Source organism: Salvelinus sp. IW2-2015, linkage group LG11, assembly GCF_002910315.2.
Source record: "Salvelinus sp. IW2-2015 linkage group LG11, ASM291031v2, whole genome shotgun sequence".
Taxonomy (NCBI): Eukaryota; Metazoa; Chordata; class Actinopteri; order Salmoniformes; family Salmonidae; genus Salvelinus; species Salvelinus sp. IW2-2015.
In genome coordinates, this window is record NC_036851.1 from 12,927,913 (window position 1) to 12,947,759 (window position 19,847).

The window sequence follows — 19,847 nt, forward strand, 5'->3', positions numbered from 1 at the left end:
GATCAGCATCAGGTATGCCACAGTCCAGCCACAGGCTAATCATTATTAATGATGCCCCATGTGACAGATATGAATCACATCAAGACACATCCAGCGATGATTGTCAGAGGGGAGTCACAAGTTGATTGAGAGCCAAATCAGGAAGAAGAACACCCCCATGTGTTTCTCTCATGGCTGCCTCCAAATGAAATGAATACGATACTCAAAATACATGAGAAAAACATGGCGCCGATTGAAAATGTGTTGCTTTCTGCGACTATGTCAAACAAGCCTGTTCAATAGCAACAACAGCAGGCTGGACGACATTAAACCAAATTGACTCAACGAGTACCTCGGAGACGGTGGAGTGAATTAACCTCAACCTCTCTGGGGTTATTGATTTGCAAAGTGTACATTTGGAGAAGGGGATGACTGCAGGCTCTTAGCAAAAGGTTCATTTGGCCGGCAAAAAATCTATACCTACTCCACAAAGATGACAAAGGGGGAGCACATAATTGGAAAAAGACTACAAGCATTTAAAGCCTTTTAATATGATTAACAGTAAACACAGTTGATTAATGTGTCTTGTCATGGCGTTGTATTGATTTTAAAATATGGCACTTCACAGAACCATGATTAATGAAGACGATTCTATGGAAAAATGGGAGTCGTTTAATAATCATCCTCTTAAAAAGTGAAATGCTTTCCGTGTTTTAAGATGTACGTCGTACGGGTATCTGAAATCTCTTCAATGTAATTAGGAGTCTAGGGATAGCACTTCCATTAGCTCACCAGCACCAACCAGCTCCCCTTCCCCCAAGCCAAACACTGCCTCCACTGTCTTCCCCTCCTCCTTCCCAGCCCGCTGCCTCACTCAATACTGAAACCAGTAAACAACGCCATCTTCTTTTCAGCCTTTATATGAAGATAAACGAGGACTTAAAGCCCAAATTAGCCGCCTTTGAGGATGTGGCCTTGGTGGAGAGAGGACGTTACCTCTGATCGACTCACCGTGGTTGATTCCTCAAAGAGCTGCTCAATGCATCCTCTAAAAGGGTTGACAGCACGTAGGATTCATCACACCACCATAAATTCATGGCTTCACACCGGCCGGTCTCCAATGAGCACTCAGAAAATGCCTAGGTGGCAGAACACAACAGAGCAGGGATGGTCATTACGTTCTGGAGAAGTAGAGCTCTAATGATGATGGCTGGTGGAGTTCTCGAATGCTGTGCTCTGCATTCTAGACATGCTGAGCCCAGAGCCCTCGGGCTCTGTCCTGACAGTGGGATCTCCTGTGATGGGTCTGTATCTCCTCATTCACCGGCCCAATAGGCAGGAACCGGTCAGGCAACAATATTATCGCTCTGGCGAATAAAAGCACTGGAGCTTAGTTGACAGTATTGACCAACAATTTTTTTGTCTGATCCAACCCATTTGATAGAGTGGATTTCTGCTATCGTAATATCCCACTGGGTGTAACAGTTTTGATTCCGTCCCTCTCCTCGCCCGTACCTGGGCTTGAACCAGGGACCCTCTGCACACATCAACAACTGACACCTTCAAAGCATCATTACCTATCGCTCCACAAAAACCGTGGCTCTTGCAGAGCAAGGGAAACAACTACTTCAAGGCCTCAGAGCGAGTGACGTCACCAATTGAAACGCTATTAGCGCGCACCCAGCTAACTAGCTAGCATTATCACACCGGTTACATCGGCACAGACGTCAATTCAACGTAATTTCATTAAAATGACATGGAAACCACGTTGATTCAACCAGTGTGTGCCCAGTGGGACGCAACATCGCAAAACACTGTTAACATGTAGGTTGAGGAAAGCCTTTTAGGGGAAGGAAATTGACCACACCAATACATTTGCACTCATTCATGAAAACCTCAAACCAAGGTGAAATATGAAGGGGGAAAATGCAGTCATGTGTCATTCGTGATCTCTAGCATCTGGATTCCACAAATAGAACAAATCAAAGCATCAAACTGAAGTTGCCAACCTCTCTCATCACCAAATCTACCGTGCATTGATAGAGACCGAGAAGCACGGCTCCTTAAATCAGCCATTTTCTCTCTTTGCAGCAGCAGCAGGAGAAACACAGGCCCATGTATCAGGAACTGTGGGGGGGAAACCATTTGATATTATTTGCAGCTCTTGTTGAGGAAAACAAATCCCCCTTGGTTCCTGTCTGAGCTGAACGCAGAGGTAGTGGAATTCCCCCTTAGCATGCAGCGCTAGTACTAGCACTCGCTGTGTTGGCTCGCACTGTCCCAGCCCCACTTCACAGCCTCATAGCTCACAGACAGGTAGACGTGACTTCACTTACAACGCTGAGACAGTTACAGAACTGTCTCGGAACACTGTTTTGGCTCATCCTCTAGTATGCATACGTAGGCACACAGAGGTTAAATGTTACGACAGAGAGACTCTGTTTGTTGACGTTCTTGTTCACTGAGTTCATAGGGTGTTAACTGAATGAAAATCTGACATAACTCATTTGACCCATCGAGTGCCTTGACTTTGATGCTCACTTGCCTGAATATGTAACGCAATATGTTAAGCAGGCACTCAAATGCCGGAAATTGGGTAAGGGTGTGTCTGAACAAACAACTGATGAGGGGCACATTTCCTTAAGTTGTTTCCTGAGGGTTATGTACAGTGCCTTCAGAAAGTATTCACACCCGTTGACTATTACATCTTGATTACATTTAGATGTTGTGTCACTGATCTACACACAATACCCCCCCCCCCATAATGTCAAAGTGGAATGACGTTTTTATTAATTAAAAAGTATTCAACCCCTTTGTAATGGCAAGCCTAAATACTTTAGCAGTAAAAATTTGCTTAACAAGTCAGATAATAGTTTGCATGGACTCACTCTGTGTGCAATAATGGTGTTTAACATGATTTTTGAATGACTACCCTATCTCTCTACCCCATAAATACAATTATCTGTAAGGTCCCTCAGTCGAGCAGTGAATTTCAAGCACAGATTTAACGACAAATACCTTCCAATGCCTTTCAAAGAAGCGCACCTATTGGTAGATGGGTAAAAAAAAGCAGACATTGAATATCCCTTTGAGCATGCTGAAGTTATTAATTACACTTTGGATGCTGTTTCAATACACCCAGTCACTACAAATATACAGGCATTCTTCCTAACTCAGTTGATGGAGAGGAAGGAAACCGCTCAGGGATTGCACCATGAGGCTAATGGTTATTTTAAACCAGTTACAGCGTTAAATGGCTGTGATAGGAGAAAACTGAGGATGGATCAACAACATTGTAGTACTCCACAATACTAATGTAAATGATGGAGTAAAAAAAGGAAGCTTGTACAGAATAAAAATATTCCAAAACATGAATCCAACATGAATTTGCAATAAGGAACTAAAGTAATCCTGAAAAAAAATGTGGCAAAGAAATTAACTTTTTGTCCTGAATACAAAGCATTATGGTTGGGGCAAATCCAACTCAACACATCACTAAATACCACTCTTCATATTTTTAAGCATGATGGTGGCTGCATCATGTTGTGGGTATGCTTGTCATCGGCAAGGACTAGAGACTTCTTTAGGATAAAAATAAACGGAATAGAGCTTGGCACAGGCAAAATCCTAGAGGAATACTTGGTTCAGTCTGCTTTCCAACAGACACTGGGAGACAAATTCACCTTTCAGCAGGACAATAACCTAAAATGCAAGGCCAAATATACACTGAAGTTGCTTACCAAGACGACACTGAATGTTCATGAGTGGCCTAGTTACATTTTTGACTGAAATGGTCATGAAAATCGATGGCAAGACTTGAAATTGGCTGTCTTGTAATGATCAACAACCAACTTGACAGAGCTTGAAGAATTAAAAAAATTATAAATGGGCAAATATTGTACAATCCAGGTTTGAAAAGCTCTTAGAGACTTACCCAGAAATACTCACAGCTGTAATCACTGTCAAAGTTGACTCTAACATGTATTCTAACATGTATTAACTCCGGGGGATGAATACTTATCTAACCTATTTTCCATTCATTATTATATATTTAAAAATAATTCCCCTCCACTTTGACATTAGAACATTTTGTGTAGGTTGTTGACAAAAATGAAAATGAAATCCATTTTAATCCCACTTTGTATCACAACAAAATGTGGAGAAAGTCAAGGGGTGTGAATACTTTCTGAAAGCACTGTATATGGGGAACAGTGGTGCTACTGTTCAGAAGCACAATCGGAATGAAAGCTTTTCAAGGGCCAGCACACCATGTCCATGTTCACTGGAAGGAATGCAGTCTATTCTCTAATGAATGGAGAAGAGCTTGCCTGAGTGCCCTTCATACACTGGCATAAAGAGATAGGATAATGCAGCGGGTTAATGGGTGTGCTGGCACACTTAGAATCAGCAGACCTAGCTCTGCTCACTCCACGGGTGGTAGGGGTGAGCAGGGTGGAGTGAGCAAGGATTGTTGTTTTACTCAAACAGAGGGAGGGTGCTGAGGGAGCCTCCGTGTCAGTAATGACATTAGATACGGACTAGCGGGAGGTGGGGGGGGGGGGCTGTCTGACCCCCAAACTCTCTCTGCCTCTACCACTGCTGGTGGTGACCCCAACAGTAAACAGGGGCATCCTGAACACAGGTCCCCTGCTGCTACAAGGGGACAACATGGAGTATTTAGACACGCTCCTAACATCTCAACTGCAGGTGAGTTAACCCAGGGGTGGTGACATGGGGGCCATAAAAGTGTTCAGCAAGAAGACTCAGGCCCCCTAGGGGCAAACACAGAAAAACACTTGTGGACAGGTTTGTTGTGTGAGAACATATTGCTGTGTGAGAACATGTGGGCCAGAGCCACAGGCGCCTCACACTCGATAGTTTCATCACGTGTCCCTAATGGCACAGGTTGCCAATGGAAACTGTCTCAGCTGCAGCCAATAGCAGTTAGAAGGAATTACTGAGGTGTAAAATACTTTAAAAACAGGAAGCCTGGAAGATTTATTTAGGCTATAGCAGAGAAGAGACTAGTAGTGCCTGAGGGAATTGGTAAGTCCCCAAGGCTCAGGTTGTCAATCAGACCTGCTTTCTGGTGATAAGCCAGAGTTCATCCTCTGTAGACCCTGTCATCTTATTGTAAGAGCAACATGGTCTCCCAATTATCATGACCCCCAGTCTGGGATCTTTAACCCCTGCATTGTTTACTACATTGAGGAGATTCTGGAACAGAGGAAATAATTTTCAACTGGTAACGAGAGCTGCAGGCAGATCCCTATAACGCCTCTTGTCTCAGACATATTCTGTTCCTTCACACAAAAGCTTGTGTTCAATTCATTCATGAGAAAAGCCATTGTGCGTGACGCTGAATAGATATAAAGCTCCGTATTCAGACAATAATTGGGGAGACAGTATGATTGCCTGTGCCTGTAGAACACAGTTTGATCTGAAAACAATAGACATCTGAAGATGACAGCATTGGATACAATGATAGCTCAATCCTAATCCTTTTGTTGATGACAATTACACATGTAGACGTGCTTGCGCGTCTCTCTCTCTCTCTCTCTCTCTCTCTCTCTCTCTCTCTCTCTCTCTCTCTCTCTCTCTCTCTCTCTCTCTCTCTCTCCTCTCCTCTCTTTCTCTCTCTCTCTTCTCTCTCTCTCTCTCTCTCTCTCCTCTCTCTCTCCTCTCTCTCTCTCTCTCTCTCTCTCTTCTCTCCTCTCTCTCTCTCTCTCTCTCTCTCTCTCTCTCTCTTCTCTCTCTCTTCTCTTCTCTCTCTCTCTCTCTCTCTCTCTCTCTCTCTCTCTCTCTCTCTCTCTCTCCTAACACATCTAAAGGACATTAACCGAATCCGAGCAGTGAAAAATCTGTTCCATGGAGTGTTGTCATTTGCGAGGAGACAACAAATGCCTACAAAACTGCGGCCGCATCCCAATTAGCTGTAGTCTTTGAGGTGAGTCATGCAACACAAGGCCTCCCTGCCTCTCACACCGGAAAAATGACGCACAGTCCCACTCTGAGAGACGCCACAGGAAACTGGCAGGGTCAATAGAACGACATAGAGCGCAGCCTGTCCATCCAATCAGGAGAGAGTCTCTGTCACCAAAGATTGATGGGAACATTTCCTGGCCTGTAGCCCCAGATATCAAAGCGGGATTTTTCTTAGATCACCTCTATTGATCTGTTTTTGTTTCAAAGCCATCGCCTGGAGCCTTACAGCCATTTCAAATCCTCTATGCACTGAGATTACACCAGCTTGTGGGAGGTCTATCTATGTGCTGACTATTGAAAAATGTAAGTAAAGTCTGTTATTTTAATGAATTTGGAATTCAATTGGTTCTCTCAAGTCCCTATAGAGGGACTATCCCTATTTTCCATCTTTATATCTCTACTGATTCATCTATTTGAATGTTGGCATCATTGTTTCCATGGCATTACTATTCTATTGTTCTATTTTGTACCCCTCCCCTTCAGGAGATTTCCTTCTTAGGTTTTGCATGCTGTTGGATCACTCCTCAAAACGACTAAAGCCTTAATCTTTTGAGCTTTTGCAAGCTGTCTTTAAGAAACTTTGTATGAAAAATATGTGCAACAACTCACTGTTATCTCTGAGGAAGATTGAAAGAGCCCCCACGCTCAATCACTCCCACATGAGGAAATACTATGGTAGAAATACTATGGTATAAAAACTATGGTATAAATACTATGATATTCACTGTAGTGTTTTTGCAGACAAGTCTTTTTTTTAAAATGATTTTACCCTTTTTTTCTCCCCAATTGGTAGAAGTTACAGTCTTGTCTCATCGCTGCAACTCCCGTACGGACTCGGGAGAGGCGAAGGTCGAGAGCCATGCATCCTCCAAAACACACAATGCACAACCAAGCCACACTGCTTCTTGACACAATGTACATCATGGAAGCCAGCCGCACCAATGTGTCAGAGGAAACACCGTACACCTGCTCAGCATGCACTGCGCACAGCCCACCACAGGAGTCGCTAGTGCACGATGAGACAAGGATATCCCTGCCGACCAAACCCTCCCTAACCCGGACGACGCTGGGCCAAGTGTGCGCCACCCCATGGGCATCCCGGTCACGGCAGGCTGCGACAGAGCCTAGGCTCGGACCCAGAATCTCTGGTGGCACAGCTAGCACTGTGATGCAGTGCCTTAGACCACTGCGCCACCCGGGAGGCCCCAGACTTTAGTTTTTACTATAGTTAAAAATGTGTAGTGATTTGCGGACTGTAGCGTTTTTGCAAACATTACTGTAGTATTTACTACACATTTATTTTGTATTTACTGTAGTATTCTACAGTATACTACAACATTATATAGTAAGTACCAGAGGTGTGGACTCGAGTCACATGACTTGGACTCGAGTCAGACTCAAGTCACAAATATGATGACTTGGACTCGACTTTGACTTTAAAACCTGTCTAGCCCCGGGGTTCCGCTAGCGGAACTCCACCCACATTCCACTGAAAAGGCAGCGCGCGAAATTCAAAAAAATATTTTGTAGAAATATTAAACTTTCACACATTAACAAGTTCAATACAGCAAATGAAAGATAAACATCTTGTGAATCCAGCCAACATGTCCGATTTTTAAAATGTTTTACAGCGAAAACACCACGTATGTTTATGTTAGCTCACCACCAAATACAAAAAAGCACAGACATTTCTTTCACAGCACAGGTAGCTTGCACAAAACCAACCAAACTAACCAAGAACCAACCAAACTAACCAAGAAACAACTTCATCAGATGACAGTCTTATAACATGTTATACAATAAATCTATGTTTTGTTCGAAAAATGTGCATATTTGAGGTATAAATCATAGTTTTACATTGCAGCTACCATCACAAATAGCACCGAAGCAGCCAGAGTAATTACAGAGACCAACGTGAAATACCTAAATACTCATCATAAAACATTTATGAAAAATACATGGTGTACAGCAAATGAAAGACAAACATCTTGTGAATCCAGCCAATATTTCAGATTTTTTAAGTGTTTYACAGCGAAAACAMAATATAGCATTATATTAGCTTACCACAATAGCCAAAAACACAACCCATTTATCAGCAGCAAAAGTTAGCGATCGCAAAAAAACAGCAAAAGATATATAATTTTTCACTAACCTTGACAAGCTTCATCAGATGACAGTCCTATAACATCAGGTTATACAATACACTTATGTTTTGTTCGAAAATGTGCATATTTAGAGCTGAAATCCGTGGTTATACATTGTGAAAACGTAGCAACTTTTTTCCAGAATCTCCGGATATATTTCTGACACTCACCTATTCTGACCAAATAACTAATCATAAACTTTACTAAAAAATACATGTTGTACAGCAAATGATAGATACACTAGTTCTTAATGCAATCGCCGTGTTAGAATTCTAAAAATAACTTTAGTACGACATACAGCTTACGTTATAGCGAGACAGCGCCCAAAATCTGGGCGGAAAATAATAATAAACATTTTCGACAGAAATACGAAATAACATCATAAATGGGTCCTACTTTTGTTGAGCTTCCATCAGAATCTTGTACAAGGGGTCCTTTGTCCAGAATAATCGTTGTTTGGATTTAGAATGTCCTCTTAGGACTTTCGAATTAGCAACCAAAACTAGCCAAGTGGCGCGAAGCTGTCCATCGTCACCAAACGCAGAGAACGGAACACGCCAAAACTCCCGAAAAACTTTCAATAATCTGATAAAACAATATTGAAAAAACATACTTTACGATGATATTATCACATTTATCAAATAAAATCAAAGCCGGAGATATTAGCCGTCTATAACGAAAGCTTTTCAGAAGCCAATGCTGATGTCCTTCCCGCGCCTTCCTGAACAAAGGAAATTGGGGTCATGTCATTCCAAGACCTCTCTTTTGACCTCAGATAAAGCTAGACACCCCATTTCACCGCTCACTGCCTATTGACATCTAGTGGAAGGCGTATGAAGTGCATGTATAGTCATAAATTTCAAGCAAATKAWTARGGAGGCCCTGGAACAGAGCCTCGATTTCAGATTTTTCACTTTCTGACAGGAAGTTTGCTGCAAAATGAGTTCTGTTTTACTCACAGATATAATTCAAACGGTTTTAGAAACTTGAGAGTGTTTTCTATCCAATAGTAATAATAATATGCATATTGTACGAGCAAGAATAGAGTACGAGGCCGTTTAAAGTGGCACGATTTTTTCCCAACGTGAAAATAGCGCCCTCTATCCTCAACAGGTTTTAACACCAATGACTCGTGACTTGACTTGGACTTGAGCCTTATGACTCGACCTGACTTGATACCCTCCTCAATCCAAAATTTAAAAATTATGCTATTAAAAAAAGTGTGCAGTGGATCAACTCTTCATTTAACGGATTACAGTTTGAATCGGACAGCAGCCAATAAAATTGTGCCCGCTGAGAAAAAGTTGTACGTGGGAGGGTGAATTCAGATGGAGCCCTTGGAAAGATGATAACCAGAATTATTATTTACGGATATAAAGACAACGCTGTATCAACAAAAAACGGATTGCAACTTGCAAAACATGCGGGAAGAAAATTATAGACGGAGGCGCAACAATTTCCAACTTTGTTCGACTTTTGAAGCTGCACAAAGAACGGTAAGTCGTGGCTAATATAGCCAACAGCTATATATTTTATTACTTTACTAGTGTATCATGTAGGCTAGCGTAAAGTTAAATCAATGCGGGAACGTGATCATTGCACCCAAGATTGAGCTACAACTGGCTAGGCAGTTGGTAACCTAAATCCTGCCTGACGTTCCTAAAACAAGGTTGGGCGATTGTGTACAAGCCTACATCGCCCGATTGCGCCCCATAGCGATCCTCGATAGTCGATCACTATTGGGGGGGTGTGTCTTTCTCAAGGCTACCCATGTATTTCCATGGAAATATAAAGTTTATTTGGAAAGTAATAAATATATAGATATTTTTAAAAGCATTCATGATTTGCGTAAATGTAATGTACTAACTATTACTCTTGTTAAAAATATGAAATGGTATTACATTTGGTGAAGAGCACGCGTAGCACATTCATATCCTGCACATCTATCACTCCAGTGTTTTATTGGTATATTGTAATTACTTCGCCACCATGGCCTATTTATTGCCTTACCTCCCTTATCTTACCTCATTTGCACATACTGTATATAGACCTTTTCTACTGTATTATTGACTGTATGTTTGTTTATTCCATGTGTAACTCTGTGTTGTTGTACGTGTCGAACTGCTTTGCTTTATCTTGGCCAGGTTGCAGTTGTAAATGAGAACTTGTTCTCAACTAGCCTACCTGGTTAAATAAAGGTGAAAATGACTTGTTATTGACTCGAAACTCAAAGTTAAAGACTTGAGACTTGACTTGATACTTGACAGTCTTGACTTGAGACTTGACTCGGACTTGCCTATCTTGACTTGGGACTTGAGTGCTAAGACTTGAGACTTACTTGTGACTTGTAAAACAATAACTTGGTCCCACCTCTGGTAAGTACTACACATGATCGCGGGAAACTACAGTTTGAAGTATAGTATTCTACAGTATACTACAGTTTACAATAGAATTCTACAGTAAGTACTGTAGTATTATATAGTATTATTACATTTCTGAGAGAGAAATATGGCACAGATGCTACTTAGAGATAGTTTACTTTGAAAATAAGATTGGAAAACCTAAGCGCACGTGTACGGGATTTTGTAAATATAATGGCAACAGACAACATAAATAAAATAATTAGGGTCTGTTTACTCTTTCATCATCCTCCAAAAAATGAATAATTTGTTTTCAGAGTACTTTTAAAGGCCCAATGCAGCTGTTTTTTTTTACATCAAATATTTTATGGGTAACAATTAAATACCTTACTATAATAGATTTCCATTAAAATGGGAAAAGTAGCTTTTTAGCAAAAAACTATTTCTCAAGCAATAACTTAGCTAGGACTGTCTGGAGTGGTCTAATTGTGGAGGGGAAAATGGAATACTAGCTGTTATTGGAACACTTTTTGTTATTGGTCTAATAAGCAATTGACCGCATGGTGATGTCACCATGGAAAGCCAAAACATGCCCATGCAAACCTGCAACTATCAGAAGTAACACCAATCAAATTGTTTCACACGTTCACAGTGTTAGTTTCATCAGCAGTACAATATAATATAAAACACAGGAAAAAAATATGTTTCCCCACATACCCAAGCTCTTTCCTCAAATAACAAGCACACAACACCCTACAATACCATTCTAGTGGATGCTCATTTATTTTGTATGGAACTCATCTGTTGCATTGCACTGATTAGCCAATGCAGTTAAACACTACTTACCACAGAGATTACCCTCCGTTATGATCTATTCTTTACCAAAATGGTATATTAGAACAGCAAATGTAAATTTGGACTAAAGCCTTTGTCTGTTTAAGTATTAATGAGATAAGTCCATAGCAAGACATGATGAAGACATTTTAAGTTGTAAAGTGTAAAACAATAGCAACAGGTGGCATTTACTGTTCATACTATCCCAAAGCCTTGTTAGGCAGGTTTCAATTGACCCAGGTTTATTCCACAAAACTAATGTTGCAACAAAAATAATGTTTCTTTGCAGGACAAGGATTGTCCCGACTTTAATGAATGCCTGTATTGCTTCGTCTTGTTTTTCTGGTTGGCTGGATGCAAATTTCACATCTTGTTTTTCCTGGTTGGCTGGATGCAAATTTCACGTATTGTTTTTCTGGTTGGCTGGATGCAAATTTCACGTCTTGTTTTTCCTGGTTGGCTGGATGCAAATTTCAAGATCCAATTTTTTCAGATCTACAGGAGTACAGGAGTGCAAGTTTCTGTGCAAGACTGTGGCGATATGTTGGCACATGAGAATTATGCTGACTTGAGACATGAAACAGGCTGTTGCCAAATTAGTAATACACCATTTATTGGGGGGGGGTGACGTCATTACGTCCAGCTGTTTTTAACGACACAAGACAGTTCAATGGAAACACACTGTAGCAGGCAATTGTCACATCTATTTTCTATGTGAACTATCTAAATGTTGACAAAAAATAACTGGAGAAGTTTATGGAAACATAGTTAATGATGTGTGCAGAGAGAGGTTTCTATCTAAATTAGGGATATATGAGATACTGATTAGGAGGAAAGACACCATGTGGTTTTATCAAGACTGGACCCCCTAACCCACTGACAGAAATAAAAACTCAGCCTCACTCACTTACTTAGACACACCTGCAGTCAATTCACACAAAACCAATTCCCTGGCACTAGCAAAACCTAGCAGTAAACCCTGGAAAGTGATAGGTGGCAGGCTAACTTACAATCCAATCCAATGTAGCGCCATAAAAATAAATGGCTCCAGCCAGGAGTTTTGGTATTTACCCAAGAATCTGGAGATGGAAAAAATAATGAGGTCAAAGGGTCTCCACTGCTCTGCAGGTGGTCTCACGGTTAGATCAGTAGAAATGGGCAGAAGTTACCCCCAAGCTGACAAATGGTGCTGGGTCTTGACCAGTTTGGCAAGGCTTTTACTCAACATTTTCCATGTCTGGGGGAGAGAACATTAAGAAATAGACTATTGCTGTGTTCTGGCTGTCCACCAGTATGCCAAGGACCGACACAAAGATGTTCAGAAAGCCATTAAATATTCTGACAAATCTCCAAAATGGAAGTTCATGGCCAAGCAGTCAAGTTAAATATTGTAGACATGTAAAATGTATTTTATCATTTCAAAAACTGCACCAAAACAGTCAGCTGATTGCTGATGAGTCTTAGGGTGTCATATAATTGTGAATTGAGCTGGGGAAATCAACTATGAAAAGCAACTCCAATTTTGCTATGATAAATGAGAATCCCTGAAAGCACTCATTCAATTGAAATGATGAAGTAATTTGTTTCCAGCTGCTGTGCTTCAGTAACATTAACCAACTCTAACCAACATAAGTTAATACAGGGGAGAACGACTTCCCCCTCTCATTGAAGCCACGAAGTGCAAGGCCGACCGTGGTACTGCAGGCACTGTTTTCAGAAAACATGATCCCCCATTATAGTGAATGGGAAAATGACAATCTTCGTGGTCAATCTCTGAGTAAATAAAAAAAAACATTTTGAAGACAGTCATGGCACCAATAATTGCATCTATTACACCAGATGTATGTCCTTGAACCGATTATTTTAAAAGCTCACACAGAAGGAGTTATAAGGATCATTTAGTTGCTAATGGCAACCTGCAGTACCTCGGTAATCCTTCAAAGCTAATGTTTATTTTATATATTTTTTATTTTACCCCCTTTTTCTCCACAATTTCATGATTCCAATTGAAATCCAATTATAATCTTGTCTCATCGCTGCAACTCCCCAACGGGCTCGGGAGAAGAAAAGGTCGAGTCACTCCGAAATATGACCCGCCAAGCCGCGCTGCTTTTTAAACACCCGCTCGCTTAAACCGGAAGCCAGCTGCACCAATGTGTCGGCGGAAACACCGATCAACTGACGACTGGCCAAACCCTCCCCTAACCCAGACGAAGCTGGGCCAATTGTGCGCCACCCTATGGGACTCCCGATCACAGCCAGTTGTGACACAGCCGGGGATCGAACCCCAGGCTGTAGTGACACCGAAAAACTGTGATGCAGTGCCTTAGACTGCTTCACCACTCCGGAGGCCAGCCTTCAACTTGAGATACACAATGAGTGGGGGCAGCACTGAGCTAGCCTGCAACGTCACTTCCTGGACTAGCTCAAACTGCGCATATTATTTCTTCATGAGACGCCATCTTAGCAAGATAAAACCAACTCCCAATGCGCTATTGATTCTTCACCCCAGGAGGTTGGTGGCTCATGGTAATGGCTGGGGTGGAATAAGTGGAATGGTATCAAATACATCTAACACATGGTTTCCATGTGTTTGATACCATTCCATTTACTCCCTTCCAGATATTATTATGAGCAGTCCTCCCCTCAGCAGCATCCACTGGTCTTCACATAAGAATTAATGTTTTCACGTAATCGATGGATTTGTCCATTAATTTACAGTCATTGGGACAAAAGCAAACTGAGAGGAGATTAAGATTTTACACATGGCAACCCATCCAACTATTAAGCATGCCCTCCTTGATTCATTATTCTAATTATGGTTGATACGTGCTCTGATCCCCCGTTAGGGGAGAGCCCTGACTCTAGGCATGGCTGAGCCAGTAAACAGGCTCTTGCTATGCAGAGCAGTACACATTGGGATGCTGGTGTATAGCTTATCACACCCAGTGATCCTACATCTAGCATGTATCTCCATCTTTTGCTGAGAGTCCCAGGCAGCCAGGCGTCCCAGACAGCCCCCAGTAGAGCTCCACGCTGTGTAATGAGGTCCCAGAGGACCGCTGCCCTCACACCAGGCTCTGTCTTAGGGACAGACATTACGTTTCCCCCTACAGACACTGGCTGGGGCTTTTATTAGGGACATATCTCATTCCAAACAAAACAGGAGTTACATTGTAATATTACGGGAAGCCGCAAAATGGTGAGCACACGCGGGTTAGGCAATCATGGTGGAGCACCTGGTGCTTGTGCTTGTGTACACTTGGATGTATGGGGTCACGGTGCATACGGTTGATGTTTCTTGGCGTCTGTCTACCCACCAGATTCATTCAACAACAACGCCATATGGTTGTGTGTACAACATGCACCTATTTTCATTGCCCACACAATACAGTTGGTACGAGGAAAGTTATACTCTATTACATAGCAACGCATGTAGTAGATGTTAAACATGAGCCTCGTGTATCCTTTGTGTAGTCAATATTCTCCTAAATTACACTCCGCGTTGTCCTTAGTGATTTACATGACATTTACCCATCAACTGAGGGGGAAGGAAGGGGGAACTTTCTGCTACCTCGTCGTATCATGCTACTTGAGACAACGGCTCTTTTCCTTGTCCAGATCTGCCTGTCCCCAAGCCTGTCCTGTCTTCCTCCGTCCTGTCTGCTCTTCTACACCTCGTCCCTAGGGGGTGCCTTGTAACCTTGCCCATGCAACCACCACAATACCCTCTGCGGGAACACAGCCGAGGAGACTGTGATCCCCCCTCTATTCCATTCAGGACATTTGTCACTTTTATGTCTTTGCTCTTTGTTCAGTATTGTTCAATATTCACCAGTTATCTGGAATGAGATTAAACTGGGAATAATGGTGATATTCTGCTGGCTTTCATTCGGGATCAAACAGATGTGGGATCTTCATTTGAGCCAGTTTTCTACAGCAGGAAAATAATCCTGCAGCAACAGGAAATGTGAATTATTATGTGGATTATAATTAATGGATATTTCTTGTAGCTCAGGCAAACCAAGTCTGACATTTTAAAGTGGAAATTACACACTTTAAAGGACCTTTGAAACCTTCAATACACTACAAGTTTGCATTTCCTGCCGTGCAGGATAATTCTCAGCAACAAAAGAGCGATCAAATGAAGATCCTACCTCTGTAACTACTTGCTCTTTATGCTAAGGCTGTCGGGTTTTGTTGTACCTTTGAGGACCTTGTGGATACTCTGGCCTTTCCATTGTGTGTTTTTTGACATATACTGTATTAGATTCACTTGTGAAAATTCAGACCACCACAAAACAAAAAGCACCATAAATCTGAATGATAATAGGCGTGCAGGGCTAGAGTGGCTCAGGGCTAGATTGTAAACCCTGTTCTTTCAGAAAGGCAATGCACAGTTGGCTCAAATGGCATCCAATAAAACATAATCCTATTGGTTGTGGTTCTCATTCCTATGAAAACATTGCAGGATGAAAAATGCAAACATGATTTTGTGGATTTGCTTTTCATAAAACTGTACAAAATTGTATTTGAAGCTGCCATTTTCACCATGTACTGAGGCAGAACAAGTAAGATGCTGCCTGTTTCATTGAGAAAAGGGAAAGACGATTTATTTCTCATGGAAAAGCCTTTCACAAATAGCCTAAGGCACCATAAAGGGGAGACATGTCTAATATGGAGCTGTGAATGCCTCTGCCAGGACATAACAATAACCACAAACTGCCTCTTTCTGAAAGAACACATGACAACATCTGAGATATGACAAGCTTGTAAGCCTATAGCCACAAGCAAATGATAATCCGGACTGCAATAAACCAAGTGCACTGAATGGGACAGGGCTTCACTCTCTGCAATGGCATATCCTTTAGTCATGTCACATGGAGAATGATAGCCCCAGCCAATGCCTTAAGCACGGAAGTGTACAGGGGACCTTGCCAGCGAGAGAGACCAGCCTCCTATCTCCCTCCCACTGGGTTGTTCTGGGAAAGGAACCCCTGAACATGTGCGATAACATTGACCTCATTGCAGGTTTGTCCTTCAGTGTTAGGTTTGAAGACGAATTGTTCGTGCATAGCAGACCCAGTGTCCCCAACAATACAGCAGCCTGTTAAAGGTGATCGCCAACTCTTATCATTGCATCTTCATCATCCCCCACCCAACCCCTCCAAGGCTGAATGGACAGAATCATTCCTTTGCCGCTATCTCTCCCCGGGTCTAATTTAAAGGTATCATAACAAGGACGGATACTGTATGCACATTTCCAGAAAAGCAGGCAGGGATTATGGAGAACGATAAATGAATATTTCATGTAACCAAACACATTTCCAGAACATCCAGGGCAGATTGCTTCTTCCTCCTGTCACCAGCGGTAAACATGAAAGAGGAGGGTTCAGGCAGAGCTGCAGCACTGTGAACACTGCCTGCACTAAAGGGAGCAGGAGTTGTCACTGTAATAGCTTGTACCGACGGAAGTTCAATTAGGCCTGGGTACTTGCTAGGCTCCACCACACCTTCCAACACACTGTCGATGCGATATAGAGTCTGCTGTCTGGAGTACAGCTAGGCGTGTCACAATGTTTCATATAATCAGTGTTTATGATATCGGTATCTGTTCCTGGGTCAGTATAATTGCTCTCTCTGTCACAGTCCAGGGAGGGTCAAGAAAGGCTAATCTGTGTTATCTATCGCCACAGTGTTTTAGAGATGAAGGGATAAAGCGGCATCATCAATGGGCAATTACATCTGTACAGCAATTCATCTCTGCTTCCTGTTGTCAAGCTCATCTCTAATCTCTAATAGTAGCCTGTGTGTGTAATACGGATTCCATCAGTCAGGAGGGTGCCGGTAGAATAATGGAGTGTCTCTCTCTCTCCCTCCCTCTTCTTCCCTCTCCCTCTCTCTCCCTCCCTCCCTCTTCTTCCATCTCCCTGTCTCTCTCGTCTTCCTCCCACTTCTTCTCTCTCTCTCATTCTCTCTCTCACACACACACACACACACACACACACACCACACACACACACACACACACACACACACACAACACACCACACAACACACACACACACACACACACACACACACAACACACACACAACACACCACACACACACACACACACACCAACACAGTCACACACACAATGTGTCTCTCACAGCTTCAAAAGTCATGCTGTCTCAGGAGGCATTGCTTATTTGTATTAGGGATTGCATGTAAATGAAAAGGCAATGCAGCAAATGTAGTTACAGGCACAGGTGTGTGTTTGTATGACTGACTGTATTCTGATCTGTGTAGGGAAGAGAGAGTAAGGGAATGAAATGGATATTGTCTGAGTTTTTTAGAATCTACTGTTCAGTCTTCAAACTATGTTGAATGGCCATGCCGGTAGCTTTACTACCCTGACACAATCTGGTATTTTTCATGCACTTTCTTTACCTAAAAACAAAATAGGCATGAAATCTGTCCGGTCGGATTCGCATGTTAAGTGGTGAGAGATGCCATGGCTGACCTGGACCTGTGGTGGAGCCGTTCCTTGTCCAATTACACTGGACTTCATTCAAGTTGTTTGGTGAGAAGTATTCGACCTACTTTTAGGCACAAAGCACAAGTGGCCTGAATACTGAGAGGCTTGGGACGACGCGTGATCCCCGGTGCCATGAGAGGCTCCATCTTTAGCGTGGAATAATAATGAGCTACCTGGTTCAGCACGACATCCCTTCAGGATATCACACTTCAGCTGGTATAAACTCTTTGTACATACATACACACTGCAGGATCTAGGTATAGGCCCATCAATCCACATTGGATGTGCCTGGCCACCTTTACCTGAGAAAGGGGTAAAAATAACTTGTGATTTTTTCCATGGAAGAGTGACCTTCACAAGGTCCCTCTAATTGATGTGGCTTGGCAAGTGTTGCTGCACACAAGCACAAGACGAAGAAGAATGGAAGCATATCAAAACAGGACGAAATTGAGCAGAAGCTGTGATATGTTTTCCTCTTAGGTTCTCCAAGCACGTAATCCCCAAGAGGCACTGTACTGTGTGTAGGGAAACAACCGACCAAAATGTTTACTACTTAGTTGTTTTAATGACTAAAAGCACATTCTGAGAGGAATCACTGAGGCAAAACCAAGCGTGCTTCATTATGCTGTACATACTGGTATCTTTAGACTCGCACAAAAACGAATCATCATCACCGGGTTCAATCTTGCTCAAAATCAATTATGAAATGTAGAGGCTCCCATAATAGCAATCTGCTGCTTCAAATGTGACTTACATTTTACTCATTAAAGACAAATCACTCATCATATTGTGAGGCCATGTGTTCTCCACAATCAACACTTGCCTCATAATCCATAGCAATGCATATGACGGAGATGAATTTCCTTGATGGAGAAAAGTAGCTCACAGTGGTAGATGACATTAGGGGCGGAGGTCAGTTTCTCCCCATGCCCCCAATAACAAATGAAGTATAAAGTGTCCATAGGGTTTCCCCAAATTGTCTGGGCTACCATTCCAAGTTGTGAAAAAAACCTTGCAATTCTGCACTATTGACTCAGCATCCCTGCCAACAATAGTATTGCTATGCAACATAAAGCACTATGCATGCTGTGTGATCAATGGATATTGTTTTAAGAAATCCATGTAGATGTAAGAGAAATCAATGAGATGAACGCATGTAAACCAACATTGTTTATAATGGCATTACAATGGCAATAGAGACATCCATTCTCGGCTACAGCCTGTGGCATTAGCATATGAGTGATTTTTATATTCACTCTGACATTTTCTATTTTATTTTACAAGTCATTCTTCTATGATAGGCAATTCGCTATAGGCTATCTTAGTAGCCTACTTGATACACCGACTATGATTATTTATGCTTGCCAACTTTGGAGCAAAGTATCACAAAATGACGAACTAATGAACAAGAACAGATTAGGGAGAAAAACATTTATGCATTTACAGTAAATAAATACAAAGATAGATTTGCGAAAGTAAATACACTTACTTTTTTAAATGAGCAGTTCCTATCGTTCAAGCAGTTTGCAGAGGTTGAATTTCGTTTACAGCCGCCTGAGATACTTATCGCTACTGAATCTCAAAACGTGCGCAATTGGTCAGACGGAACTAGAATGACACGAGAACGCTTTCCTCACCGTAGACGCTATCGCTCCCTCTGAAAAAGAGAAACAGGGAAAAGTAATAGGTTGTCTTTTACAAAGACATTCAGAGAAAGGGACCCTATCGCTGTCAATAGCTTTTAGAAATCCATGGCAACCGAGAAAACCCTCCACAACTTCTCAACGGTGTGACCGGGTTAAAACAACCTCCATGACAGCAACGTTATTGCGCTAGCAAAATGAGCAGGCAGGTTTCGGGGAGGAGGGGGGGTGACAGCCAACTCGAATGAAGACAAACAGTATATTGAATGGGAAGAAAATTGAATTGAAATTGTGAGTGTAAATCAGAGGAAAAGGGAATTAGAACTGTGAATGTAATCAAACAACTTCACAGGATATGGCAGATAGATTATCCAAGGGC

The 19,847-nt window shown here is 42.1% G+C and overlaps 1 protein-coding gene across 8 annotated transcripts in view; it reads right to left on the reverse strand.

The window, feature by feature from the left end:
• chl1b (cell adhesion molecule L1-like b) overlaps window positions 1-19,646 on the reverse strand; it is a 75,615-nt gene extending 55,969 nt beyond the window's left edge. For 6 of the 8 annotated variants that reach the window (XM_023996157.2, XM_023996155.2, XM_023996161.2 and 3 more), the window contains exon 1: window positions 19,315-19,645. The gene's annotated coding sequence lies outside the window, so the exon portion shown is untranslated. Of the gene's footprint in view, window positions 1-19,314 lie in introns of all 8 variants that reach the window. The other 2 variants (XM_023996156.2, XM_023996151.2) reach the window with 1 other exon arrangement.
• Window positions 19,647-19,847: the final 201 nt, after the last annotated feature.